The sequence below is a fragment of the Cavia porcellus genome, unplaced genomic scaffold (assembly GCF_034190915.1).
Source record: "Cavia porcellus strain 051 isolate PalLab524CR breed Dunkin Hartley unplaced genomic scaffold, mCavPor4.1 scaffold_16, whole genome shotgun sequence".
Taxonomy (NCBI): domain Eukaryota; kingdom Metazoa; phylum Chordata; class Mammalia; order Rodentia; family Caviidae; genus Cavia; species Cavia porcellus.
The window spans coordinates 65,595,267-65,613,807 of NW_026947499.1; positions in this window are offsets into that span (position 1 = coordinate 65,595,267).

Below are 18,541 nucleotides of genomic sequence, written 5' to 3' on the forward strand. Positions count from 1 at the left end.
CCTAGGGCCATTAGGGATGCACAGGTATTTCATTGGCACAGGTTTGGTGCCCGGGCCAGATTCCTAAGGTGTGGGGGGGTAGAGTTACAGGTAAATCTCTAGGGGCGGGGGAGATAGGAGCTCCTTGGTTCCGGCTGAAGCTTTTTCCAGCTATAGTGTCTGGTCTGGGCCAAAACCCTTTCAATTTGTCCTTATAAGCCTTCTCTACTTTCATTTTTTCAATCTGTGTTAGTCATTCCCTTGTTATATAAATCTCTAATTTGTATATCTAGTATACCTACCTCTTTGTTTTTAAAATTATTGTCTTATAAATGTTTATGAAAAGCTGTTTATAAATAACGAAATTTTCTTTCAAATCTGTCAATTTTAATTCAAAGATAAGTCTAAGTTGTTAGGCTCAAGTGAAAGCATAAAATTATTTTGAAGACCATAACTGGAAATAAAATATTCCATTGCAAGGGGAAATCAAATTTAAATTACTCCCTTATCAAGGTACATTGGGCCAAAATAAAATTTTCAAATATTATTTAATATTTTTCCTTATACCTAAAGCCTGCAGTTATGGTTTAGATCTAGAATAGCCCCATCACAATTCCCATGTGTTTGTTTGGAAGGTGATGGGATTAGGGGATGCCACCCTCATCAATGCTTTGATTCGCCGAGGGGTTCAGCAGTGGGATGTGTTGTTAGGAGGGGGAGCCCAGTTAGAGATGGGTTTCTGGGCAGCGTGGGTCTCCCTCCCTGCTTCTCCCCTTCTCTGTCTCTCTCTGCTTCAGAGTGCCGTGATATGAGCAGTTTTCTGCCTCCAAACTTGTAACCATGCACAGGCAGCTGACCACTGACCAAGACCTCTGAAATGGTTAACTAAAATAAACCTTTCCTCCTTCAAGTTACAGGTGTTGAATATCACACTGATGTGAAAGTGACTAAGATATCTATGCTTTGCTTTCATCTTGTTAACTAAAACATGTTCTTATGTAAACACCTTAAGCCATGTTTGAGGTAGCTGATGTTTGTATACCTTGTGTGGAGCTGTGTATCCATCCCAGCCCCACTGCGTTTCTATCCATTTTCCCTTCTCTTCCTCATCCTTCCTTCACTATATACCCCTATAGTTTTAAAGCTCGTTCAGTAATCAATTCTTCAGCATTGCACGGAGTTTAGAATTTGAAATCCATATTTACACACTTAAAAATATTGGACTTGACAATAGCACTGAAAGGTAATCAGCATCATTCCCGATGGACATGTAGACACTTAGGTTAATTTTCTTGGTTATGTCACATAACTCAAAAGGGGTTCCAGAACCAGAATTGGAACACACGTTCCAATCCCTGGACAAGTGCTAGCATTAAGTTATTTTAGAGGTAGTTCCAGAGTGAGTCATTCATAAAATTAGGTACAAAGACATTCTCTCCGGGGGATTTTGTGCTCTAACATTATGGAAATAAGCACAGGATGCATTTCTCTTTTTTATTAAGTTTATTTGTATACTTTGGATATACATAGTGATCATACATCTCACAGAAAACTTATACCTGTATATGGTATATTTTGATTCTTGTTTCTTCCCAATCCCCTCCCCTCCTTCACTTTATCCTTTTTATAATTTTTCCTTTCCCTTCCTTCTTTTCCCTTTTCTCTCTCTTTAGTTCCTCTTTCCTTTTGAAGAATTTCTCAGAATTTCACCATACCTCTTGCACAGTTTGACTCTTTATTTACTATTTCAGGTTCTCACACCAGGGACATGATGCAATATTTACACGTGTGTCCAATTTATTTCACTTCAGCGTACAGTCTCAAGGTGCATTCATTTACCTAGAAATGTCTCAAGTTTATCCTTCTTTCAAGTTTTTCCAAGATGTAACTCTTACACACTGTGCTGCTATAAACATGGGTGTGCAAATGTCACTGTAATATATTGCTTTTAATTATTTCCAGAAAATATCAATGAGGGGAATAACTGGGTCAAATGGACCTCTAGTCCTAATTTTTGAGGAATCTCCACACTGTTATACCAGACTACACTCCCACCAACAGTGGGAAAAAATTCCTTTTCTACCACAGCCTCTTCACCATTTGTGAATGATTTCTTGCTGACGTTTATTCTTTCTGGGGTGACATGGAATCTAGTGTTGTGTTAATTTACATCTCTCAAAGGACCAGTGATGTTGAACATTTTTTCATATATTAATTTGCTGTTTGTATTTCTTCCTCTGAGAATTGTGTATTCATCTAAGATGCAAATTTTTGGATTGGTTATTTAAATCTGGGGGCTCTGAATTTTTAAAATTCTTTATATGTTCTATGTATAAATCCTTTGGTGGATGACTAGCTATAATTTTTTCCCAATCCATAGGTTATCTTTGAACTCTGTTTGTTCCTGAAATTAGAAACAAAAAGGGTTCATGAAATCATGACAAGTCCTGCGAAAATACAGATCATCAGTACCTACTTTGAGAGAATGTACCCTAATAAGATGAAAAGCAGAAGAAATGGAAACATTCCTAGCTACACATGAGTTGCCAAGACTGGAAAAAAGACAATATAAAAATTCTAAATATTCCAACGTCAGTCAATGAAATTGAAAATACCAAAAAGAAAAGCTCAGGTCCTCATGAAATCACTGTTGAATTCTACAGGAAATTTAGAGATAATTTAATGTCACTAATGGTAAAACTCTTTAATGAAGTTGAAAGGCAAGGAATACTCCAAATTCATTGCTGAAAGCAAGCATTACCCTGATACCAAAATCAGAGGAGGATCCAACCAAATAAAGACAATTGACAAGTAATCACCTGAGTGAACATAGATGCAAAAATCCACAATAAGGTATTGGAAAACAAAATGTAGCAAATTATCAAGAAGATTATATACCATCTGTAGGCAGAGACTTCATGAACAAAACCAGACCACCCTGGAAATACTACAATGAATCAACAAATGGAAAAGCACCCCATTAAAAACTTTTTCATAGCAAAGAAATCACCGACAGTGTGAAAAGACAATCCACAGGGTGAAAAAATTATTGCCAGTTGTCCATCAGACAAAGGATTGTTATCTAAAATATATATAGAATTGAAATAAACCAAGCCCCCTGAATCCAAACACCTAATCCAAAAATGAGCACCTGAGATGAATACACAATTATCAGAGGAAGAAATACAAGCAGAAAATTAATATATGAAAAAAATTTTAACATCACCAGTCATTTGAGAGACGTAAACTAAAACACACTGAGATTCCACCTCACTCCAGAAAAAATGGCTTTCAAGAAATCAACCAATAACAAATTCTGGCAGTGCTGTGAGGAAAGAGGAACTCTTCTCCACTGTTGGTGGGAGTAGACTGGCACAGCCACTGTGGAATCAGTGTGGAGATTTCCTAAAACACTAACACGAGAGGCCCATTCAACCCCCTTCTGGGTATCCTGCCAGAAAAATTAAAAAAATTATACTGTAGTGATATATGTACACCTAAGTTTATAGCAGCACAGTTTGTAATAGCTAAATCTTTGAAACACTCCAAATGCCTATGAACTGAGGAATAGATAAAAAGATGTGTTTTTTAATATAATAGAACACTACTCTGCTATAAAGAAGGATAAATTCAAGACTTTTATAGATATGTGGATGCAACTTGAGGCCATACTCATAGGTGAAATAAATCAGATCCATAAGTATAAACATCACATTGTCTCACTAAATGAGTAAATAAGATCTACAAGGTACAATATATATTGTGAATTGATAAGAAGCTATTAAAAAGAAAAGAGACTGATGGGGGAAAGGGAAAAGGAAGGAAGAGATTATATATGTGTGTGTGTGTGTGTGTGTGTGTGTGTGTGTGTGTGTGTGTATGTTAGCTAAGATAGTCTCACAGCTAGTTTCTCTTAGTTCACTGAAAAGAAAAACCTACGCTAATATTGTTGGACATTATTTCATACCTATAGTTTGTACTCTGAGTAGCTACTGTGAAGATAAAAAGGCACAATGTATTGATCACCATCATTCTCCCCTTAGCCTGATTTGGAACTCTGTTTTGCTTTGTTTCTGTTTTCTTCTTCCTCTTTTTAAAACAAAATTTCAAAAGAGAAGATTATACACCATGACCACGTAAGATTCATCCCACAGATTCAGAGCTAGCTTAGCACCCACAAATCAATCAGTGTAATCCCCCATATCAACAGAACCACAAAAGTCAGTATCATCTCAATAGACACAGAAAAGACATTTGACACATGCCAACAACCATTCATGGTAAAAACTGTACAGAAAGTTGTGATATATACAGTTTTATACAATCTGAAAATATCTCAATCTGATAAAATATGATAAATATAAAAATCATCTATGACAAAAATAGCGAATATCATACCATAAATGAACAAAAACTGAAAGTTTTCACTCTAAAACCAGGAACAAGACAAGGATGTCCACTATCAACATGCCTATTCAATATAGTTCTGGAAACATTAGCAGAGCAATTAGAAGAAAAAAGAAAAATAATGATGGGAAAGGAACAAGTGAAATTATCATTATTTGCTAACAATGTGATACTTTACATGGAAGACCCCAAAACACCAAAGGACTTGTAGACTTAAGAATCAAATTCAGTGGTGTAGCTAGATAGAAAGTCAACACTCAAAAATCAATAGTATTCCTTTGCACAAGTAACAAACTCATTGAGAGGGAAATGACTTCAAAAAATGAAATACTTAGGAATTAACCTAACAAAGGAAGTACAAGAGCTATACACTGAAAATTACAGTATTCTGAATAACAAGATTGAAGAAGATATAAGAAAATGGAAAGGTATGCCTTGCTCATGGATGGGAAGAACCAACATAGTGAAAATGGCCGTATGGCCAAATTGTTGTACAGATTTAAAGCAATTCCAACCGAAATACCATTCGCATACTTCACAGAAATAGAAAAAAAATTCTTAAAATTCATTTAGAACCAGAAGGGTTCTAAAATAGTAAAAACAGTTGGCAATAAAGATAAGGCAGGAGGTATCAAAATCCCTGACTTGAAATTACACACAAATCTACTGTGATTAAAAACAAAGCAAAAACCAAAAACAAACAAACAATAAGCCAGTATGGTAGTGGCAAAAATTATATTAGTAAGACCTACATGAATTGAGCATTTACTTTAGGAAGCATAAAGCTAAACTTTTACATGTATTATTACACTTAATATTTGCAGCAATCTCTTGAACAGGAAACCCTTCATTCTTCATTTTACCCAAATGAAACTGAGTTTCAGTGAATTATGTAAACTTCCTAAGGTGACACGCTTGATGAGGGACATGGTGGGACCGTGGCCTTGGTCTGTTGTATCCCAGAGTCTGTACTCAGAAGTTCCAGGCTGGGATGCATCTCTCAGCTCTGATGCCTCCATAATTCGCAGGGTCCTTACAGCAGAGGTGTTGCATTATTCTTTTCTTAAACAGAAAAGAAAATATTTCCTATTCTCTCATCACCTGTGGAAACTTTCAAGACTTGTTTGTTTAATTATGAAATCAATATTTGTCATTTTAGTTAAAAATTAGGGAGGGAACCAATAAATAGAAAGTCTTTGGGAGTTTGTAAAATGACATTGGGTGTTGCTAAATGACGAAATCTTATCAGTCGGGAGAACTTTGTTAGTACAATTTCAGTTTAAGAAAAATCACACAGCTCTAATAATTTAACAAGAAAATCTATACTCTCAACAGCTTCTTTCTCATGTAGAACATTTACATTTGAATAGCATTTCAATTATAGGTGTTTGTAATGCATGCAACTGAGAGTTCAAGATCTGTCCACATAAACATATTATTTTCAATTAAACAACATTAATGTGATTTTTAAACACTTTAACCCTAAAGATATCACAAATCAGTGTTGTATAAAATATTTTTCTATAACTGAAGGAAAATTTTGTTTTCGAGAGTATTTAGAATTGATGTTTTTCCTCCTAGAACTGATGCAAGGAAAGTTACAATCAAAACTGATACGTCTTCATTCTTTGTTCCTAAGTAACAAAAAGTGAAATTCAGGGAATTGAGGGGTAGTCACAAATTCTAGCCTTAAACTAAATGTCATTTCCTTGTTCCAATTGTAATGTTTATTTTCATGTACTTTTATTTACATACTATTAAAGAAATATATAGTTTCGATTATATATTAAAGAAATATATTCTTTTATATATTCTATTATATATTAAAGAAATATAGTATATATAGGAAATATAGTCAAGAAAATTGATCTACTTAGATAGACCACTTAATTTTAAAATAGAATTTGATTTTGCACATAAACGTTAGAGAAACAAATGAGACAGTTAAGAAACAAAATCTGTATCTATGAATATTAGAATTTGAGTTTAGGAGGTTTCTCAACAAATACATAAAAGACAAAAGTATAATTCATAGTAAGAACCCAAAATTTCAGTTTGCAGACCAAAGAAGAATACAAGAGTAAGATATTGACCAAATCTTACAGTTAACATTTTAAGATTGAAGTTTATTTTTATTAACAACGTTTTTTGAAGAACTTCTGTTATAGTGGTACCTAAGGACAATCTTCAGTAGTAAATCGAATATGATTTGTCCTATAAAGCAGGAAATGGTCTTAATAGAGAGACACCCATAGCATATTCTTCTTGCAAAGTGCTCCAAACATTAGCAGGCCAACTATTGCTTTATAGTTGCTTATAGCAAATGCTCCTTGAGCCTAAGGGGTAATTGAACTGTATCTTTCCAAGTGTCTGGATCTTCAGCACTTCTTTTAAGGTCAAAGGCCCTACATTAGGTCTTCAAGTCATTGTCAACCATTAATGTAAGCCTGGTTCCAAATCTCATCTGATTTCAGACGGAAAAAGGCTTGCTGCACATACAAGTTGCAGCAATTATATCTCTTTTCTCACAAGGCTCAAACTAGGTGTGGCTCTAAGAAAAGTCCTTCTCTTCCTCTGGCCACTATTTTACTTTTTTTCCTTGTCAAGATCCAAAATTTCTGCAAGTCCACGTCAAATACATAGAGACGTTTCCCCCATACTTCCTGAAGCCTTAGACTTCCCCTGAGTTCTCAGGAAAAAAATCCAGTGCCAAACAGACCCTGGGAAAGCGATGTGTGCTGTCATTGTTGAGGAAGATACAAGGGCTCTTGGAGGCTCATGGTGTTAGTAATGCAAAGCATGGTGTCTGGAAGGAGCCACTGTGGATCGTGGACCCTGAGAGAGCTGCTGAGGATGTGCTCCTGGAGGCTGCCCCCATCTAGAAATTTCTTGCTTGCAAAGGATCCTTAAGGGGTCCTCACAAATATGAGAAAAATGGTCAGCAACTGTGTGAGATGATGTGTATGTTAATTTGCCTTATAGTAAAGTGTATCAAGCATTTTACTATGTGTAGGCATCCCAGGGTAGCATGTTATATATTTCAAACATGCACAATAAAGTATGTTTTTAAGAAAACAGATAAATTCCTGGTGGGAAGCCAGATTTACAGACTGAAGGAATATCAGAGGATAAAATAGGAGACAAATGTCTCAAAAAGAAGAACTTCAATCATTTATAGCTGGTGTATTAATCAGAGTTTTACTAGAGAAAACAGATATAACATGACATATACAAATGTATAAGAAATTATAAGATTGGCTTACAATGGGCAGCCAAAAATATGGATGAGGAAGTGTGAAGAGGGTGTCTGCAAGTTGGAGGCCAAAGGATTCAATCCAAGGTCTGGAGTTCACTGCAGTGTCCCATGCAAATATGTATCAGCAGGACGATGAGTCTGTGAAAGAAGGTTGAAGGATCCAAGGCAGAAGCTGAAGACTCTGTGCTGGGAGCCAGGAGATGATTTCCAAGATGAAAGCAAAGACTGGAAACTCACCCATCCTCCCTCCTTGCCTTTTATACCATCCAGAAAATAAGCTACCCTAGGGTGAGTCTTTTACACCCCAGGATGTAGAATTTCTAAGCTAATTTAGCTGAGCCTCTAAATGTCTCAAGTCGACACAATCAGTCAACCACTACAGTCCACCCCTTGTCAACTTGGCAATCAGACACATTTCTTTAAACCAGTCTCCAGATACAAAGGCATGCATATAATTGTACATGTTATAAGTACCCTGTATAGAAACAGAAATGCACTAATTCCCTCATCACAATAAAATGTGAGTTTTCTTTGGTTGATGTTTACTCTTATCATTCATAATGTCAACATTATAACACAGGTTTAACAATCCTCAAGAACCAACATTAAGTCTATCAACATTATATTACATTAGAATCATATTGGGGAGGAGTACTAATTATAATCATCTTTTCTATAGCTGGTCATGGGGTCATGGATAATGTTTAGAACTACTTCTTCCACCAACCATTCTGTATTCCTTGGCCCTCAGCAAGCGCCTCAGCTGATCTTTCTTGGGTAGAGTGACCCATTCCTTCATTCCTGAAGATTCTGGACCACTTGTCATTCTGCCTGGATTAGGATGTAATTTCCCATTGACTTTAATAAGGCATGGTAATACTAAAAGGCTCCCTAAGGGATCTCATGCATTCCATGTATATGTTTCCTTTCCTCCATTGTGGAGTAGTAGTCCAATTTCCCCTTGATAGTCTGTGTCAATCATCCCAGGCAACACTGTGAGTCCCTTTTTAGTTTATTTCCTCAGAGGCATGAGGAGACCAAAATGTCCAGGAGGAAGTCTCAGCTTCTAGTTTGGTGGTACCATTATTGTGCTTGAGGTACAAGCCTACCCTCTCTGGAACTAAAACTTTTAAGCCAGCAGAACATAAGGGGTTGGGGACAGAAAGAAAAAGTCTTGCTAGTGGATCACTATGAGAAATGATGAGAAGTACCATTCCTACTTCCACTCCTTGATTCCTGGACCCATGAATCCTGGCTATGGGAGACTCAGTGCCATATAGTGAATGCTGATTCGAAGCTTCTACAGCCTTTTGAAGTACCTTACCCCAGCCCTGCAAGCTATCGCCACCTACCTGGCATTTTAACTGTGTCTTCAAAAGACCATTCTACCTTTCTTTCAACCCAGCTGCTTCTGGATGGTGAGGAACATGGTTAGACCACTGAATTCCATGAGCATGAGCCCACTACCTCACTTCTTTAGCTGTAAAATGCATAGTTTGGTCAGAGGCAATGCTATGTGGAATCCCATGACAGTGGATAAGGCATTCTATGGGTCCATGGATGGTAGTTTTGGCAGAAGTGGCAAAGACCAATCCATATCCTGAATATGTGTCTATGCCAATGAGGACAAAGCATAGTTCCTTCCATGATGAAAGTAGTCCAATATAATCAACCCTTATTTTCAGTCTCAGGCAAAGTCTCTGGGTCTGAGAAATTGCAGACAAACTGTCTGCCAAACCACAACACACATCACCTGGAATCCAACATGCAGTGCAGTCCTCCTTAGTAGAAACCTCCAGAGTATGATCTTTACTAGTTTTTTGATCTGAGTTCTGATCAAAATCTCCCACAAAGAACAACCGAAGCTGTTCCAGCTCTGTGCTTTCAGATGACATTTCTGAACCTCTCCAAACTCTTCCCACAAGACATCCAAAGGCTTTTGAACCACATAGTCAAGTACAGTCCAAAACGATGACCCCACTTCTATGGTTCCAAATTCTGTCTTGGTTACTTTTCTCTCATTGCTGAAACACACCTAAAACAAAGGAAGTAATAGTTTATTTAGCTTACAGGCTTTGGAGGTTTCAGTCCATACTCAGCTGTTCCCAGGCAGGTGGTGTGGCTGAGGGGCACACTTCCATGGCAACTGCAAGCAACAAGGCTGAAAAGGGAAAAAGAGGAAAAGCATACCTCCTTCTCACCCTTAAATTGTATACTGGCTACCTTCCCAGTGCTGGACAACAAACCAATCACAAATGCTAGATTAAGCCACCTTCAAAAGGCCTGCCCTCTATGACTGCATGAGGCTTTGGGGGGGACATCCAAACTCAAACCATAACAGCTGGTAAGGGAAAGATTTAGAAATTATTGTTTAGCATAAAGGCTTCTTTTGAGTTTTGCTGAAGGACGTCATAGTCATTTATCATTTTTAATAGAAAGTACACATGGATTCCAAATAACAAGGTGTTTCTACATGTGAGTAAAGGTGAATTTTTCCTTTGAATATTATGCTACTCAGTGTAATCAAAGATTGAATAAAATCCTCTTTTGAAAGGAAACCACAGTAATAGTCTTTTTTTTTCTTCACAAAAAGAAATTCATTCTATCAGTCTTGATTCATTAAAACAGATTAAAATTGCATCTACTTGTTTCTGTGACCTTCATCTTTGAATAAGGCTTCATAAGCCCTTCTAGTAAATTTCTCTCTCTTTTTTTTATTTAAGAGGAAAAAGAGAAAAACACAAAACAAAACAAAGCAGTGTAAGGTTACACATAATACAGAACTACAAAAAAAAAACATAACAGTAAGAAATCACCTGTTAATAGATTACATATTATCATCTTGGAAATAGTTGCTCAAATCACAGTATCAAAGAATACAAAGTAGACATTCAAACAGAGAGACTGCAAACAGCTGTGTTCAATGATCCAAAAACATTAATATAGTCAGCTATTTAACACCCCTAAACACACTTGCTGTTATATCCGTTAGAGCTCTTTTTTTTTTCCTCCCTCTCTTTTTTACAACAAAATTTACACATTTTGGATTTTATTACTCCTTAGTTCTTATTACTTTTTTGGGGGGGAGAATAAAGTCAAATATGGCAAAACAAAGCTGTAAGTCAAAACCAAGGATAGACATAGCACATGATGTAGAACAGAGTACAAGGTTATTAACAATGGTTATCAACGTTGTCTCTTGTTTCCTTAAAAGGAATTGTCTATCTCATTAGATATTATAAAGTTGGACAAAACAGTGGAGAACAAGACCAATAAAACTTAGGCATTGTGAACATTACAGGACTTCCAAAGGAGACAATAGTCAAACCAGAATGGGCATCTTTGTGAATCTTATTGCCTTCAAATTAGTTGCCTATACCCTCAGACTTGCTACTATCACACAGAATGGAACAGAGTCTAATCAGTCAAAACAAGATCGTGGGAGTATTACAGGACTTCAAAACAAGTTAATAGGAGATCGAAAAGAGTTACTATTATATATCCTAATTTTTTAAATTTTTCCCTTAATTAAAATAAACATAAGAAATAGCTAAATAATTTTTTTAAAGAATAGTAGTTACCATAGTGTCTGTCTTTTTCCTTAAAATATTTGGATAAAACTTCATATACTATAGCTTCAAATATTTCCATATCAAGAACCCAGAATAAAGCCTTTCTAATTAATAAGTGAAAATTTTATAAGGCCTCAAGGCCACATAATGGGGAATCATGATTATCACATATTTTTATATATTTGAATCATTACTTACATTAGGGAAACTATTCGGTATTCATACATGCGAGATTGATTTATTTCACTTATGAGTATGGTCTCAAGCTGCGCCCATTTATTGATAAATATCTCAATGCGATCCTTCTTTATAGCTGAATAATACTCCATTGTATAGAAATACCACAACTTTTTTATCCATTCCTCAGTTGATGGACACTTGGGTTGTTTCCAAGATCTGGCGATTACAAATTGTGCTGCTATAAACATAGGTGCACATATATCACTTTGGTATGATGCTTTCAGTTCTTCTGGGAATATGCCTAGAAGTGGAATAGCTGGAATAAATGGGATTTCCAGTCCCAACTTTTTGAGAAACCTCCAGACAGACCTCCACAAAGGCTGTACCAGTCTACACTCCCACCAACAGTGCAGGAGAGTTCCTTTTTCCCCACAGCCTCTCCAGCATTTGTTGTTGTTGGTTTTCTTGATCCTGGCCATTCTTTCAGGAGTGAGATGGTATCTCAGTGTGGTTTTAATTTGCATTTCTCTAATGACCAATGATGATGAGCATTTTTTCATGTATTTATTTGCCATTTGCATTTCTTCATCTGAGAATTGCGTATTCATCTCAGATGCCCATTTTTGGATTGGATCTTTGAATTTTGGAGGTCTGAGTTTTTTTAATTCTTTATATGTTTTAGACAAGAGTCCCTTGTCTGAGAGAGAGTTCACTAAAATCTTTTCCCAGTTTGTGGGTTTTCTTTTCACTATGCTGGAGATTTCTTTTGACATGCAGAAACTTTTTAATAAGAAGTGGTCCCAGTTATTGATTCTGGGAAGTATTTCCCGTGCAGTTTGAGTCCTGTTCATGAATTCTCTACCTACTCCTATGTCTCCAAGGTTTCTACCCAATTTGTCTTCCAATAGATTTAGCGTTTCTGTTTTAATATTCAGATCTTTGACCCATTTAGATTTTAATTTAGTACATGGTGATAGACATGGGTCTAGTTTTAGTTTTCGGCAAATGGAGAGCCAGTTTTTCCAGCACCATTTATTAAAGAGACTGTCGTTCTTCCAGTGAACCTGCTTGGCTCCTTTATCAAAGATAAGGTGGTTGAGTGTGTTTGTAGTTGTGGTTGTATCTTCTAATCTATTCCATTGATCTTCAGCTCTGTTTTGATTCCAATACCGTGTTGATTTTACTACTGTTGCTTTGTAGTATAATTTCAAGTCAGGGATTGTGATGCCTCCTGCTTTGTCTTTGCTGCTTAGAATTGCTTTTGCGATTCTAGGTCTCTTCTGGTTCCAGATGAAATTTAGGAGTGATTTCTCTAGATCTATAAGGTATGTTGATGGTATTTCTATTGGGATTGCATTGAATCTGTATAAGAGTTTTGGGAGAATGGCCATCTTCACAATGTTTGTTCTTCCTATCCATGAGCAAGGGATGTCTTTCCATTTTCTGAGATCATCTTCAATTTCCTTTTTCAGTGTATTATAGTTTTCACTGTATAAGTCTTAGTAAATTTCTCTTGAGGGTTTGTTGTCAGTTGTAATTTCCAAGAATTAACTTTAAAAAAATACTTTGAGAGAATCAGAACCAGAAAGTTAAAATCTTGGTTCCTCTTCTCTTTATTACACACTGAAATTGTAGTGAATGAGAATAAGAAATTAAGCCATAGTCTCAGGGCTGCAACTTCCCTACTACAGGACTCCAAATGAAGTCACCATGGCTTCTGAACCTCAGTGTCCTTATCTGTGGAAGGATGATAACAGTGTTTACCAAATCAAAAAGTCAGTAGCATGTGAGTGGTTGATAAACACATAAAATGTTCAAGTAGGTAAGTAATCAAATAGTTTATATATCTACTAAATCAGTAAAGATCTCTCCAACTACTCAATGTTGATGAAAGCTGAGGCAGGCAAGTTTATACTCTGGAAAAAATGTCACCCACTTCCACAAATGTTGAAAATACTTATGAATTTTTGATTCAACAAAGTTCTTTGTAGGAATCTATCTAATAGAAATCTTTTTTATTTGAGGGGAAAGCTTCTTTATTCACCAAAGCAGTTATAAAAATTCTTCATAAAATTGAAAAGTTTGATCTTCCTGAATGTGTGGAAAAAATAAAACATGAAACTTAGCTTAAGTGACATACAGTTAAGTAACCTCAGAGAACAACACACAGCACGTATATTGATAGGAGCTTATGTGTGGTTCAGAGCTTATGTGTCTCTGGCCTCCTCAGCTGCTACACAAGAAATGACTAAAATGAGTATAGTATATAGTGCATATTCCAGGTATCAGTCTCCATTGATGTATTTGTCAGAAGCTCTTCCTGCTCATATCTGCATGACTGGGGACCTCAGTTACAGTACTCTGTGGCTCTGGCAAATAGACACTGCTTCTACAGCTCCCCAGTGCAAGTGAGAAAAGGAAGGGCGTCCTCAAAGGCCCCCCAGAAACTTGGGGTGGCAGGGGCTGCAGCTGCAAGCAGCCATACTGAGGGTCCAGAAGCAGCCTTAGATGATCTACTAGGCCACCCACAGTGTCCCACATGGGGAGGAGCGCTCACCCCTTATAAGGACTCCCAGGGCCTCCAAAGTGAGGGGAAACTCAACCACACTGCACAAGTGCTCAGATTCTGAGAGAGAAGACCCTGAGTTTCATGCCCCAGGCTGGCTGATAGAAGATCTGGTTTGACCATCTTATGCCCACCACAGAGGTCTCTCTGACTGAAACAGCTGAAATTAGAACTTACTACCATTTCTCAGAGTTTGGATGAATCAAACTTAAACAACACCAGCCCTCGGTCTATGTGGAGCCGTGCAAACTTGTTACAGCACCTCAATCAGAGAGGCAAAAAGATTAGGCTATTGGAACCGAATTCAAACCTAAAACCTCCACTGTACTCTAAACCCTGATCTTCAGAGAAATGATTCCTAAACAAAGGGAGATCCTGTCTAACTGTCTAACTCAGGAGTTGTAAAACTGGGTTCAATGGCCAAATTGGGTCAGCTGTCTTTTCATAAATAAAGTTTTATTGGAACACAGTTATGCTTATCATTTACTGACAAATTATATATGGTTGTATGGTGTTACAATGATATAGGTGAAGCAGAGACCATAGGGCCCATAAAGCCTAAATTCGTTATTATCTAGCCCTTTGCGGGAGGGGAGAGGGGATGTTTGTCAACTTCTGACCCAAGGACAGAAAATGTAGATTAGGTACTAGAAAAATAGGCCCCTGAAGAATGATTCCAGACAAGGAAACTAACCTCAGCAAATTGTAGACCTGATAAAAGGGGTTCAAAAAAGATAGCAAAGTAAAAGAAGGTGAGGTTAAATGATCAGTGCCCACCCCTGAAAACACCTGACTAGTGCCTGGGGACAGATGTGGCGCTGACTGACCAGACAAGCCAGCGGAGGGTGGTTAAGCCTTCCCTTAGGGAGGGCTGCAGTGGGCTTCAGGGCATGAGCCAAGGCGAGTCTCGCTAAGCCAAGCACTGTGAGCTCAGTGGCTGTGCACAAGGCATACCTTTCTCTGTGTTTCCAAAATCAGTGTGCTCTGCATTCTGACACCGCCCTCTGCATCTACTCAGAGGGTCGAGTTGGTGCATCAGTGAGATTGATCGCCTTGTGGGACAAGACCAGGATCTCCAACTGCTGTTTCCCACTGTCCACCATGGGAGCAGGGCTTATTTCTGTCTGCAAAGTTCCTATAGTTCCAGCATCAACTTCAGCCTCAGAGTGTTTTCAGCTCTCAAGAATAAAGAACTCAGAGCCTGGAATATAACTTGGCAGCATAAACACTTGCCTGACAGGTGAAAGGTCCTGAGTTTGATTCCCGGTACAAAAAAATAAAAATAAAATAAAAAAGAATAAAGGCTTCATTTAACTCCTCAACTGTGTTGAACAAGAATGCAGAAACTTTCTGAGGCCATTTGGAGACTTGTCTTCCTGCACATACCATAGACAGAGGTTTACTGAAGAATTGGCCAAGAAAATGGTCAAAAGGTTCTCTCTTTTCTCAGACCCACAACCTGCTGGGGATTCTTTTCCTAGACACACTCTTATGGACAGTGGAAACAGCCTCTGGGTATCTAAAGTCCCTGTTTCTCTTCCAGGAGAAACTTTACATCAAAAGAACACTGTTGAGCTTCATTTTTAAAAAACCTGGAGGTAGGAAGACTGGGACAGGCTCATCATATTTTTCTCTCATGTCTACCATTTGCTACCCTTTATCCTTCTACAACTTTCAGGGCTTGAGTTGTGGAAACTTAACAGCCAGAGATACATCTTCTCTACTGTTTGTTGTGATTGTTTTGTCATACATTCCTTGCCCAAAGCCTAAATATTTAGGCCTTGCCCAAGGCCTAAAATAACTTCTAAACTTTTGATAGAGGAACAAAAAGGAACAGGAAATCGCCAGAGGGGAATCAGTTAAAATTTGATTAATATTTCAAAAATATAACCCCACTGAAACCATTACTCTAATTCTTTCTGTAAGTAATGGGAAATGCCATAGATCATGTTTTTAATGCCTAGTTATCACCCATAAAACTACCCCCACCCCTTCTCACACAAACGTGCCTATTTAGTGTAACCAGAGTATGCAAGAAAATTTTTGTAATATCTGTAAGAGATCAAAGTAAATATCTATTTAACAATGTACACATATGCACATGAAGGTGGTATACATCAGGATGATATCTATATTTCAAGATTTGTTATAGTCAGTAGAAAGAAATTTTAAAATTCCCAAGGATATAAAACAGTAGTCTACAAAAAAACCCCACACAAATGGTACATATAAATATATACCCCCCAAATTAACAATAAATGAAGCTGAAATTTCTTAGGGATAGCAATAGAACACAGCCCCCAAGGTCCTATGTGTAGTATATGGACACAGACACCTGCAGAAAAAGCTAGAGAATCTCCATTTTCGGTTAAGCCCCTTCAAATATTTCCAGTGCCTCCCGATTTTGGATCCTGCTGACATAGAGGAATTTATATCTGCTCAAGAATACTGAAATCTGTTTAATCGGGGAACAAATGATCCTACTTTGAGAGCTAAACTTCTAATTCTGTGCAATAAGACTCAAAATATGGCAAAAAGCAAAATTTACTATAACTGATAACAACAGCACCAAACAAAAAAAAGCGAGGCGTCTGAAGATGGTGTCCTACAAAGGGGAGATAGAGGTCCTCTCCTCCTCCACCACTATCTCTATCCAAGATTCCAGTGTATTGTATTCCCTGTATCAGATGTCTATTAAGCTACTTCTTTAACCTTTCACTAAATTTTTTAAAATGTGGCTACTACACAGTTTCAAATATTTACATATCCACAGTCTCCTTATCTAAAATTTCTTTGGCCTCAAATCAGAAAGCAGACATAACACAATTATTGGTTTTCAGGTCTTTGAGCTTGTATATACATCCTGATTAATTTATAGAGTTCAATAAATAACATGGATTATAATTACTGCCTAAATGAATATATGTTTCACATAAAACCTAAATATGTGCTCAGCAGTTGTTACCAGGAGGCATCTAAATGCAGGCAAGTCAGATAACACAGTGATGGTATTCCATCAATAAACGAAAGGTCAAAACAGAGTCATATTGAAATGCTCAAGGAAACGATTTGTTTGAAATCTCGCTCTAGGATAAGAATTACACATAATAAATGTGCATATTTATTAACCAAGTGACAAACAAATACTTCATAAAGAAAAGGAAAATGAGAAACAGCTCTGCCATTATAAGAAGACTCCATTTAGAACATTGTCATCATCTCTTGGCAGAAATATCTTGTTGTCTTGATTTTAGAACAGATTGCTTTGATATCCCCCTATTCCAAAATTTGGGTGCCAAACTCTGTAACTAGTATATTAATGCCAATGTTTGTTAACTTATTAGAAAAAAATCATATTCTAGCAAACTATATCTATGTTATTAGAACAACTGTTGTCTCTAAAGCATAGTTGGAAAGCCTTTACGAAACTTTGTGGAAAAGTTCTGGTTTTTAAGATAGAATAAGAAGGTGTACTAGTGAGTAGCTTTCCTAATATAGTTTGCATCCAAATAATAGTATTTTATGTGCTTTTAAGGTTTAACGTGACTTCTCTATTAACACACAGGTTGGGTTTACCATTATCACCTATTTAGGTGTTATACTCAGCTCTTCAGCTATGAACAACCTGAGGATCCATCTCTGGCACTATTGCATCTAGCATAGCATGTGCTCAGTAAACGTTAGCTGAGTAACTGAGTGGTTCCATAAACAAGAAATAACACACTCACGTTCCTATTCTTATGTCTAGTCAGCCTATGTAAACAATGAAACACACCATCTTACTCAGGGTGTAAGAGAGGCAGTTAATAGTACATGCTTATTCCTATTGGAAGCAAAGATCAGGCAACACTTTAGTGCAAAATCCATGCAGTGGGGTTATTCAGTGAATATTAACAGTTGACTTATTCTTCTATTTGTACATAGGGAGAGTCCTACATAAGTGCCCCCACCCTTTCAGTGCTGAGATTGAATCCTGTGGGAAACCACCTTGCTGCTCTCTTCTGAGAAACAAAGCCCTTGTCACAACCTTCCCTGACCCCTCCTTCACCCTATCTAAGGAGATACGTAGAGCTGCCTATATTGAAACAAGCGTTCCAGGAAGTAAAGGGGCCAGCCTCCCGTACATCAAAACTACCTGTGCATTACAATTTGGAGACCTCTGTGCCTACACCGTCACAAAGTTGCTTTTCCCTATGCACTCTGCCTCCACCTCCACCCTCACCTCCTGACTGATGTCAATGAAAGCTGTCAGCTTTTGGAGATAAGGCCTTTTGTTCCAGAGAGAACACTGGATCATCTCAGAGCTCCTCAAATGCAGGATATTCCCTCTTTGTCTTTTACATCTGTGTGCCGTATTGCAGGTGGGTTACACTGAAACCTTCATCAGGCATTTCAGTAGAATCCAAGGCCTTCTTCAAACTGAGCCACCATCCAATCTCTTTTTATTTTTTTTTTTTTATTTTGAGATAGGTTCTTGCTAAGTTGCTAAATGGCCCAGGCTGAGCTTGAATCCGTGATCCTCCTGCCTGAGCCTCCTGGAGTGCTATGATTACAGGTGCATACCACTATACCTAGCCATAT